The following is a 13168-nucleotide window of genomic DNA, read 5'->3' on the forward strand; positions in this document are numbered from 1 at the left end:
AGCATTCAATCCGAATAGGAGGGATATAAATCAGGGATAGTGTTCAATCCGATCAGGAGGGATATAAATCAGGGATAGTGTTAAATCTGAACGGGAGGGATATAAATCAAGGATAGTGTTCAAACCGAACGGGAGGGATATAAATCAGGGATAGTGTTCAATCTGAACGGGAGGGATGTAAATCAGGGATAGTGTTCAATCCGAACAGGATGGATATGCATCAGGGATAGTTTTCAATCCGAACAGGAGAGATATAAATCAGGGATAGTATTCAATCTGAACAGGAGCGATATAAATCAGGGATAGTGTTCAATCTGAACGGGAGGGATGTAAATCAGGGATAGTGTTCAATCGGAACAGGAGGGATATAAATCAGGGACAGTGTTCAATCGGAACAGGAGGGATATAAATCAGGGATAGTGTTCAATCTGAACAGGAGGGATATAAATCAGGGATAGTGTCTAATCCGAACAGGAGGGATATAAATCAGGGATAGTTTTCAATCTGAACGGGAGTGATATAAATCAGGGATAGTGTTCAATCTGAACAGGAGGGATATAAATCAGGGATAGTGTCTAATCCGAACAGGAGGGATATAAATCAGGGATAGTTTACAATCCAAACGGGAGGGATATAAATCAAGGATAGTTTTCTATCCGATCAGGATTGACGGATATAAACCAGCAATAGTGCTCAATCCGAACAGGATTGATATAAATCAGGGACAGTGTTCATGGTGAACAGGTGGGATATGAATCAGGGATAGTGTTCAATCCGAACGGGATGGATATAAATCAGGGATAGTGTTCAATCCGAACGGGATGGATATAAATCAGGGATAGTGTTCAATCTGAACGGGAGGGATATAAATCAGGGACAGTGTTCAATCTTAACAGGATGGATATAAATCAGGGATAGTGTTCAATCTTAACAGGATGGATATAAATCAGGGATAGTGTTCAATCTTAACAGGATGGATATAAATCAGGGATAGTGTTCAATCTGAACAGGAGGGATATAAATCAGGGATAGTGTTCAATCCGAATAGGAGGGATATAAATCAGGGATAGTGTTCAATCCGTTCAGGAGGGATATAAATCAGGGATAGTGTTCAATCCGAACAGGAGGGATATAAATCAGGGATAGTGTTCAATCCGAACGGGAGGGATATAAATCAGGGATAGTGATCAATCCGAACAGGAGGGATATAAATCAGGGATAGTGTTCAATTGGAACAGCAAGCATAAAATCAGGGATAGTGTTCAATCAGAACGGGAGGGAAATAAATCAGGGATAGTGTTCAATCTGAACAGGAGGGATATAAATCAGGGATAGTGTTCAATCAGAACGGGAGTGATATGAATCAGGGATAGTGTTCAATCCGAACAGGAGAGATATAAATTAGGGATAGTGTTCACTATGAACAGGAGGGATATAAATCAGGGATAGTGTTCAAACCGAACTGGAGGGATATAAATCAGGGATAGTGTTCAATCTGAACAGGAGGGATATAAATCAGGGATAGTTTTCAATCTGAACGGGATGGATATAAATCAGGGATAGTGTTCAATCTGAATATGAGGGATATAAATCTGGGACAGTGTTCATGCTGAACGGGAGGGATATAAATCAGGGATAGTGTTCAATCCGAACGGGAGGGATATAAATCAGGGATAGTGTTCAATCCGAACAGGAGGGACAGAAATCAGGGATAGTGTTCATGCTGAACGGGAGGGATATAAATCAGGGATAGTGTTCAATCTGAACGGGAGGGATGTAAATCAGGGATAGTGTTCAATCCGAACAGGATGGATATGCATCAGGGATAGTTTTCAATCTGAACAGGAGAGATATAAATCAGGGATAGTGTTCAATCTGAACAGGAGCGATATAAATCAGGGATAGTGTTCAATCTGAACGGGAGGGATGTAAATCAGGGATAGTGTTCAATCGGAACAGGAGGGATATAAATCAGGGACAGTGTTCAATCGGAACAGGAGGGATATAAATCAGGGATAGTTTTCAATCTGAACGGGAGTGATATAAATCAGGGATAGTGTTCAATCTGAACAGGAGGGATATAAATCTGGGACAGTGTTCATGCTGAACGGGAGGGATATAAATCAGGGATAGTTTTCAATCTGAACGGGAGTGATATAAATCAGGGATAGTTTTCAATCCGATCAGGATTGACGGATATAAACCAGCAATAGTGCTCAATCCGAACAGGATTGATATAAATCAGGGACAGTGTTCATGGTGAACAGGTGGGATATGAATCAGGGATAGTGTTCAATCCGAACGGGATGGATATAAATCAGGGATAGTGTTCAATCCGAACGGGATGGATATAAATCAGGGATAGTGTTCAATCTGAACGGGAGGGATATAAATCAGGGACAGTGTTCAATCTTAACAGGATGGATATAAATCAGGGATAGTGTTCAATCTTAACAGGATGGATATAAATCAGGGATAGTGTTCAATCTTAACAGGATGGATATAAATCAGGGATAGTGTTCAATCTTAACAGGAGGGATATAAATCAGGGATAGTGTTCAATCCGAATAGGAGGGATATAAATCAGGGATAGTGTTCAATCCGAATAGGAGGGATATAAATCAGGGATAGTGTTCAATCCGTTCAGGAGGGATATAAATCAGGGATAGTGTTCAATCCGAATAGGAGGGATATAAATCAGGGATAGTGTTCAATCCGAACGGGAGGGATATAAATCAGGGATAGTGATCAATCCGAAGAGGAGGGATATAAATCAGGGATAGTGTTCAATTGGAACAGCAAGCAGAAAATCAGGGATAGTGTTCAATCCGTTCAGGAGGGATATAAATCAGGGATAGTGTTCAATCCGAATAGGAGCGATATAAATCAGGGATAGTGTTCAATCTGAACGGGAGGGATGTAAATCAGGGATAGTGTTCAATCGGAACAGGAGGGATATAAATCAGGGACAGTGTTCAATCGGAACAGGAGGGATATAAATCAGGGATAGTTTTCAATCTGAACAGGAGGGATATAAATCAGGGATAGTGTCTAATCCGAACAGGAGGGATATAAATCAGGGATAGTTTTCAATCCAAACGGGAGGGATATAAATCAGGGATAGTTTTCAATCCGATCAGGATTGACGGATATAAACCAGCAAGAGTGCTCAATCCGAACAGGATTGATATAAATCAGGGACAGTGTTCATGGTGAACAGGTGGGATATGAATCAGGGATAGTGTTCAATCCGAACAGGATGGATATAAATCAGGGATAGTGTTCAGTCCGAACGGGATGGATATAAATCAGGGATAGTGTTCAATCTGAACGGGAGTGATATAAATCAGGGATAGTGTTCAATCTGAACAGGAGGGATATAAATCAGGGATAGTGTCTAATCCGAACAGGAGGGATATAAATCAGGGATAGTTTTCAATCCAAACGGGAGGGATATAAATCAGGGATAGTTTTCAATCCGATCAGGATTGACGGATATAAACCAGCAATAGTGCTCAATCCGAACAGGATTGATATAAATCAGGGACAGTGTTCATGGTGAACAGGTGGGATATGAATCAGGGATAGTGTTCAATCCGAACGGGATGGATATAAATCAGGGATAGTGTTCAGTCCGAACGGGATGGATATAAATCAGGGATAGTGTTCAATCTGAACGGGAGGGATATAAATCAGGGACAGTGTTCAATCTTAACAGGATGGATATAAATCAGGGATGGTGTTCAATCTTAACAGGATCGATATAAATCAGGGATAGTGTTCAATCTTAACAGGATGGATATAAATCAGGGATAGTGTTCAATCTGAACAGGAGGGATATAAATCAGGGATAGTGTTCAATCCGAATAGGAGGGATATAAATCAGGGATAGTGTTCAATCCGTTCAGGAGGGATATAAATCAGGGATAGTGTTCAATCTGAACGGGAGGGATATAAATCAGGGACAGTGTTCAATCTTAACAGGATGGATATAAATCAGGGATAGTGTTCAATCTTAACAGGATCGATATAAATCAGGGATAGTGTTCAATGCGAACAGGAGGGATATAAATCAGGGATAGTGTTCAATCTGAACAGGATGGATATAAATCAGGGATAGTGTTCAATCTTAACAGGATCGATATAAATCAGGAATAGTGCTCAATGCGAACAGGAGGGATATAAATCAGGGATAGTGTTCAATCCGAACGGGAGGGATATAAATCAGGGAAAGTGATCAATCTGAACAGGAGGGATATAAATCAGGGATAGTGTTCAATCTGAACAGGAGGGATATAAATCAGGGATAGTGTTCAATCTGAACAGGGGGGATATAAATCAGGGATAGTGTTCAATCCGAATAGGAGGGATATAAATCAGGGATAGTCATCAATCCGAACAGGAGGGATATAAATCCGGGGTAGTGTTCAATTGGAACAGCAAGCATAAAATCAGGGATAGTGTTCAATCAGAACGGGAGGGATATAAATCAGGGATAGTGTTCAATCCGATCAGGAGGGATATATATCAGGGATAGTGTTCAATCCGAACGGGAGGGATATAAATCAGGGATAGTGATCAATCCGAACAGGAGGGATATAAATCCGGGGTAGTGTTCAATTGGAACAGCAAGCATAAAATCAGGGATAGTGTTCAATCAGAACGGGAGGGATATAAATCAGGGATAGTGTTCAATCCGAATAGGAGGGATATCAATCAGGGATAGTGTTCAATCTGAACAGGAGGGATATAAATCAGGGATAGTGTTCAATCCGAAAGGAGGGATATAAATCTGGGATCGTGTTCAATGTGTAAAGGAGGGATGTAAATCAGGGATAGTGTTCAATCTGAAAAGGAGGGATATAAATCAGGGATAGTGTTCAATCCGAACAGACGGGATATAAATCTGGGATAGTGTTCAATCTGAAAAGGATGGATATAAATCAGGGATAATGTTCAATCTGAAAAGGAGGGATATAAATCAGGGATAATGTACAATCTGAAAAGGAGGGATATAAAACAGGGATAGTGTTCAAACCGAACGGGAGGGATATAAATCAGGGATAGTGTTCAATCTGAACAGGAGAGATATAAATCAGGGATAGTGTTCAATCTGAACCGGAGGGATATAAATCAGGGATAGTGTTCAATCTGAACGGGAGGGATATAAATCAGGGATAGTGTTCAATCTGAACAGGAGGGATATAAATCTGGGACAGTGTTCAATCTGAATGGGAGGGATACAAATCAGGGATAGTGTTCAATCCGAACAGGAGGGATATAAATCAGGGATAATGTTCATGCTGAACAGGAGGGATATAAATCAGGGATAGTCTTCAATCTGAACAGGAGGGATATAAATCTGGGACAGTGTTCATGCTGAACGGGAGGGATATAAATCAGGGATAGTGTTCATGCTGAACGGGAGGGATATAAATCAGGGATAGTCTTCAATCCGAACAGGAGGGACAGAAATCAGGGATAGTGTTCATGCTGAACGGGAGGGATATAAATCAGGGATAGTGTTCAATCTGAACGGGAGGGATATAAATCAGGGATAGTGTTCAATCCGAACAGGATGGATATGCATCAGGGATAGTTTTCAATCCGAACAGGAGAGATATAAATCAGGGATAGTGTTCAATCTGAACAGGAGCGATATAAATCAGGGATAGTGTTCAATCTGAACGGGAGGGATGTAAATCAGGGATAGTGTTCAATCGGAACAGGAGGGATATAAATCAGGGAGAGTGTTCAATCGGAACAGGATGGATATAAATCAGGGATAGTGTTCAATCAGAACGGGAGGGATATAAATCAGGGATAGTTTTCAATCTGAACAGGAGAGATATAAATCAGGGATAGTGTTCAATCTGAACAGGATGGATATGCATCAGGGATAGTTTTCAATCTGAACAGGAGAGATATAAATCAGGGACAGTGTTCATGGTGAACAGGTGGGATATGAATCAGGGATAGTGTTCAATCCGAACGGGATGGATATAAATCAGGGATAGTGTTCAATCTGAACAGGAGAGATATAAATCAGGGATAGTGTTCAATCTGAACAGGATGGATATGCATCAGGGATAGTTTTCAATCTGAACAGGAGAGATATAAATCAGGGATAGTGTTCAATCTGAACAGGAGCGATATAAATCAGGGATAGTGTTCAATCTGAACGGGAGGGATGTAAATCAGGGATAGTGTTCAATCGGAACAGGAGGGATATAAATCAGGGACAGTGTTCAATCGGAACAGGAGGGATATAAATCAGGGATAGTTTTCAATCTGAACGGGAGTGATATAAATCAGGGATAGTGCTCAATCTGAACAGGAGGGATATAAATCTGGGACAGTGTTCATGCTGAACGGGAGGGATATAAATCAGGGATAGTTTTCAATCTGAACGGGAGTGATATAAATCAGGGATAGTGTTCAATCTGAACAGGAGGGATATAAATCAGGGATAGTGTCTAATCCGAACAGGAGGGATATAAATCAGGGATAGTTTTCAATCCAAACAGGAGGGATATAAATCAGGGATAGTTTTCAATCCGATCAGGATTGACGGATATAAACCAGCAATAGTGCTCAATCCGAACAGGATTGATATAAATCAGGGACAGTGTTCATGGTGAACAGGTGGGATATGAATCAGGGATAGTGTTCAATCCGAACAGGATGGATATAAATCAGGGATAGTGTTCAATCCGAACGGGATGGGTATAAATCAGGGATAGTGTTCAATCTGAACGGGAGGGATATAAATCAGGGACAGTGTTCAATCTGAACGGGAGGGATATAAATCAGGGATAGTGTTCAATCTGAACGGGAGGGATGTAAATCAGGGATAGTGTTCAATCGGAACAGGATGGATATAAATCAGGGATAGTTTTCAATCTGAACGGGAGTGATATAAATCAGGGACAGTGTTCAATCTTAACAGGATGGATATAAATCAGGGATAGTGTTCAATCCGAACAGGAGAGATATAAATCAGGGATAGTGTTCAATCTGAACAGGAGCGATATAAATCAGGGATAGTGTTCAATCTGAACGGGAGGGATGTAAATCAGGGATAGTGTTCAATCGGAACAGGAGGGATATAAATCAGGGATAGTGTTCAATCAGAATGGGAGGGATATAAATCAGGGATAGTTTTCAATCCAAACGGGAGCGATATAAATCAGGGATAGTTTTCAATCCGAACAGGATTGACGGATATAAACCAGCAATCGTGCTCAATCCGAACAGGATTGATATAAATCAGGGACAGTGTTCATGGTGAACAGGTGGGATATGAATCAGGGATAGTGTTCAATCCGAACAGGAGGGATATAAATCAGGGATAGTGTTCAATCCGAACGGGAGGGATATAAATCAGGGATAGTGTTCAAACCGAACGGGAGGGATATAAATCAGGGATAGTGATCAATCCGAACAGGATGGATATAAATCAGGGATAGTGTTCAATTGGAACAGCAGGGATATAAATCAGGGATAGTGTTCAATCCGAAAGGAGGGATATAAATCTGGGATAGTGTTAAATTTGAACAGGAGGGATATAAATCAGGGATAGTGTTCAATCCGAAAGGAGGGATATAAATCTGGGATAGTGTTCAATCTCAAAGGAGGGATATAAATCTGGGACAGTGTTCAATGTGTAAAGGAGGGATGTAAATCAGGGATAGTGTTCCAACTTAACAGGAGGGATATAAATCAGGGATCGTGTTCAATCCGAACAGGAGAGATATAAATCAGGGATAGTGTTCAATCTGAACAGGAGGGATATAAATCAGGGATAGTGTTCATTCTGAATGGGATGGATATAAATCAGGGATAGTGTTCAATCTGAACAGGAGGGATATAAATCAGGGATAGTCTTCAATCCGAACAGGAGGGATATAAATCAGGGAAAGTGTTCAATCCGAACGGGAGGGATATAAATCAGGGATAGTCTTCAATCCGAACAGGAGGGATATGCATCAGGGATAGTGTTCAATCCGAATAGGAGGGATATAAATCAGGGATAGTGTTCAATCCGAACGGGAGGGATATAAATCAGGGATAGTGTTCGAACCGAACGGGAGGGCTATAAATCAGGGATAGTGTTCAATCCGAATAGGAGGGATATAAATCAGGCATAGTGTTCAATCCGAACGGGAGGGATATAAATCAGGGATAGTGATCAATCCGAACTGGAGTGATATAAATCAGGGACAGTGATCAATCCGAACAGGAGGGATATAAATCAGGGATAGTGATCAATCCGAATAGGAGGGATATAAATCAGGGATAGTGTTCAATCAGAACGGGAGTGATATGAATCATGGATAGTGTTAATCCTGAACGGGAGGGATTTAAATCAGGGATAGTGTTTAATCTGAACAGTAGGGATATAAATCAGGGATAGTGTTCAATCCGAATAGGAGGAATATAAATCAGGGATAGTGTTCAATCCGAACAGGAGGGATATAAATCAGGGATAGTGTTCAATCCGAACAGGAGGGATATAAATCTGGGTCGAGTTCAATCTGAACGGAAGGGGATAGTGTTCAATCTGAACGGGTGGGAAATATACCAGGGATAGTGTGGAATCTGAACGGAAGGGATATAATTCAGGAATAGTGTTCAATCCGAACGGGAGGCATATAAATCATGGATAGTGTTTAATCAGCACGGGAGGGATATAAATCAGGGATATTGTTCAATCCAGACAGGAGGGATATAAATCAGGGATAGTGTTTAATCAGAACAGGAGGGATATAAAGCAGGGATAGTGTTCAATCCGAGCAGGAGTGATATAAATCAGGAATAGTGTTCAATCCGAATGGGAGGGATATAAATCAGGGAATGTGTTCATCCTGAACGGGAGGGATATAAATCAGGGATAGTCTTGAATCTGAACAGGAGGGATATAAATCAGGGATAGTGTTCATCCGGAACAGAAGGAATATAAATCAGGAATAGTGTTGAAACAGAACAGGAGGGATATAAATCAGGGATAGTGTTCAATCTGAACGGAAGGGATATATACCAGGGATAGTGTTGAATCTGAACGGAAGGGATATAATTCAGCAATAGTGTTCAATTCAGAACGGGAGGGATATAAATCATGGATAGTGTTCAATCTGAGCAGGAGGGATATAAATCAGGGATAGTGTTCAATCCGAACTGGAGGGATATAAATCAGGGATAGTGTTCAATCCGAACGGGTGGGATATATACCAGGGATAGTGTTGAATCTGAACGGAAGGGATATAATTCTGCAATAGTGTTCAATTCAGAACGGGAGGGATATAAATCAGGGATAGTGTTCAATCTGAGCAGGAGGGATATAAATCATGGATAGTGTTCAATCTGAGCAGGAGGGATATAAATCAGGGATAGTGTTCAATCCGAACGGGTGGGATATATACCAGGGATAGTGTTGAATCTGAACGGAAGGGATATAATTCAGGAATAGTTTTCAATTCGGAACAGGAGGGATATAAATGAGGGATAGTGTTCCATCTGAACGGGAGGGATATAAATCAGGGATAGTGTTCAATCAGCACGGGAGGGATATAAATCAGGGAGAGTGTTCAATCAGCACGGGAGGGATATAAATCAGGGATAGTGTTCAATCTGAACAGGAGGGATATAAATCAGGGATAGTGTTCAATCTGAACAGGAGGGATATAAATCAGGGATAGTTTTCAATCTGAACGGGAGGGATATAAATCAGGGATAGTGTTCAATCAGCACGGGAGGGATATAAATCAGGGATAGTGTTCAATCTGAACAGGAGGGATATAAATCAGGGATAGTTTTCAATCTGAACGGGAGGGATATAAATCAGGGATAGTGTTCAATCAGCACGGGAGGGATATAAATCAGGGATAGTGTTCAAACCGAACTGGAGGGATATAAATCAGGGATAGTGTTCAATCTGAACAGGAGGGATATAAATCAGGGATAGTTTTCAATCTGAACAGGAGGGATATAAATCAGGGATAGTGTTGAATCTGAACAGGAGGGAGATAAATCAGGGATAGTGTTGAATCTGAACAGGAGGGAGATAAATCAGGGATAGTGTTCAATCCAAACAGGAGGGATATAAATCAGGGATAGTGTTCAATCCGAACAGGAGGGAGATAAATCAGGGATAGTGTTCAATCCGAATGGGATGGATATAAATCACGGATAGTGTTCAATCTGAACAGGAGGGATATAAATCAGGGATAGTGAAATAAATCAGGGATAGTGTCCAATCTGAACAGCAGGGAGATAAATCAGGGATAGCGTTCAATCCGGACGGGAGGGATATAAATCAGGGATAGTGTTCAATCTGAACAGGAGGGATATAAATCTGGGATAGTGTTCATGCTGGACGGGAGGGATATAAATCACGGATAGTGTTCATGCTGAACAGGATGGATATGCATCAGGGATAGTTTTCAATCCGAACAGGAGGGATATAAATCAGGGATAGTGTTCAATCTGAACAGGAGCGATATAAATCAGGGATAGTTTTCAATCTGAACGGGAGGGCTATAAATCAGGGATAGTGTTCAATCCGAATAGGAGGGATATAAATCAGGCATAGTGTTCAATCCGAACGGGAGGGATATAAATCAGGGATAGTGATCAATCCGAACTGGAGTGATATAAATCAGGGACAGTGATCAATCCGAACAGGAGGGATATAAATCAGGGATAGTGATCAATCCGAATAGGAGGGATATAAATCAGGGATAGTGTTCAATCAGAACGGGAGTGATATGAATCATGGATAGTGTTAATCCTGAACGGGAGGGATTTAAATCAGGGATAGTGTTTAATCTGAACAGTAGGGATATAAATCAGGGATAGTGTTCAATCCGAATAGGAGGAATATAAATCAGGGATAGTGTTCAATCCGAACAGGAGGGATATAAATCAGGGATAGTGTTCAATCCGAACAGGAGGGATATAAATCTGGGTCGAGTTCAATCTGAACGGAAGGGGATAGTGTTCAATCTGAACGGGTGGGAAATATACCAGGGATAGTGTGGAATCTGAACGGAAGGGATATAATTCAGGAATAGTGTTCAATCCGAACGGGAGGCATATAAATCATGGATAGTGTTTAATCAGCACGGGAGGGATATAAATCAGGGATATTGTTCAATCCAGACAGGAGGGATATAAATCAGGGATAGTGTTTAATCAGAACAGGAGGGATATAAAGCAGGGATAGTGTTCAATCCGAGCAGGAGTGATATAAATCAGGAATAGTGTTCAATCCGAATGGGAGGGATATAAATCAGGGAATGTGTTCATCCTGAACGGGAGGGATATAAATCAGGGATAGTCTTGAATCTGAACAGGAGGGATATAAATCAGGGATAGTGTTCATCCGGAACAGGAGGGATATAAATCAGGAATAGTGTTGAAACAGAACAGGAGGGATATAAATCAGGGATAGTGTTCAATCTGAACGGAAGGGATATATACCAGGGATAGTGTTGAATCTGAACGGAAGGGATATAATTCAGCAATAGTGTTCAATTCAGAACGGGAGGGATATAAATCATGGATAGTGTTCAATCTGAGCAGGAGGGATATAAATCAGGGATAGTGTTCAATCCGAACTGGAGGGATATAAATCAGGGATAGTGTTCAATCCGAACGGGTGGGATATATACCAGGGAGAGTGTTGAATCTGAACGGAAGGGATATAATTCTGCAATAGTGTTCAATTCAGAACGGGAGGGATATAAATCAGGGATAGTGTTCAATCTGAGCAGGAGGGATATAAATCATGGATAGTGTTCAATCTGAGCAGGAGGGATATAAATCAGGGATAGTGTTCAATCCGAACGGGTGGGATATATACCAGGGATAGTGTTGAATCTGAACGGAAGGGATATAATTCAGGAATAGTTTTCAATTCGGAACAGGAGGGATATAAATGAGGGATATTGTTCCATCTGAACGGGAGGGATATAAATCAGGGATAGTGTTCAATCAGCACGGGAGGGATATAAATCAGGGATAGTGTTCAATCTGAACAGGAGGGATATAAATCAGGGATAGTGTTCAATCTGAACAGGAGGGATATAAATCAGGGATAGTGTTCAATCCGAACAGGAGGGATATAAATCAGGGATAGTGTTCAATCAGCACGGGAGGGATATAAATCAGGGATAGTGTTCAAACCGAACTGGAGGGATATAAATCAGGGATAGTGTTCAATCTGAACAGGAGGGATATAAATCAGGGATAGTTTTCAATCTGAACGGGAGGGATATAAATCAGGGATAGTGTTCAATCTGAACAGGAGGGATATAAATCAGGGATAGTGTTGAATCTGAACAGGAGGGAGATAAATCAGGGATAGTGTTCAATCCAAACAGGAGGGATATAAATCAGGGTTAATGTTCAATCCGAACAGGAGGGAGATAAATCAGGGATAGTGTTCAATCCGAATGGGATGGATATAAATCACGGATAGTGTTCAATCTGAACAGGAGGGATATAAATCAGGGATAGTGAAATAAATCAGGGATAGTGTCCAATCTGAACAGCAGGGAGATAAATCAGGGATAGCATTCAATCCGGACGGGAGGGATATAAATCAGGGATAGTGTTCAATCTGAACAGGAGGGATATAAATCTGGGACAGTGTTCATGCTGGACGGGAGGGATATAAATCACGGATAGTGTTCATGCTGAACAGGATGGATATGCATCAGGGATAGTTTTCAATCCGAACAGGAGGGATATAAATCAGGGATAGTGTTCAATCTGAACAGGAGCGATATAAATCAGGGATAGTTTTCAATCTGAACGGGAGTGATATAAATCAGGGATAGTTTTCAATCTGAACGGGAGGGACATAAATCAGGGATAGTGTTAAATCCGAACAGGATTGATATAAATCAGGGATAGTGTTCAATCCGAACGGGAGGGATATAAATCAGGGATAGTTTTCAATCCAAACGGTAGGGATATAAATCAGGGATAGTTTTCAATCCGATCAGGATTGACGGATATAAACCAGCAATAGTGCTCAATCCGAACAGGATTGATATAAATCAGGGACAGTGTTCATGGTGAACAGGTGGGATATGAATCAGGGATAGTGTTCAATCCGAACGGGATGGATATAAATCAGGGATAGTGTTCAATCTGAATGGGT

The sequence above is a fragment of the Chiloscyllium punctatum genome, chromosome 3 (assembly GCF_047496795.1).
Source record: "Chiloscyllium punctatum isolate Juve2018m chromosome 3, sChiPun1.3, whole genome shotgun sequence".
Classification (NCBI taxonomy): Eukaryota; Metazoa; Chordata; class Chondrichthyes; order Orectolobiformes; family Hemiscylliidae; genus Chiloscyllium; species Chiloscyllium punctatum.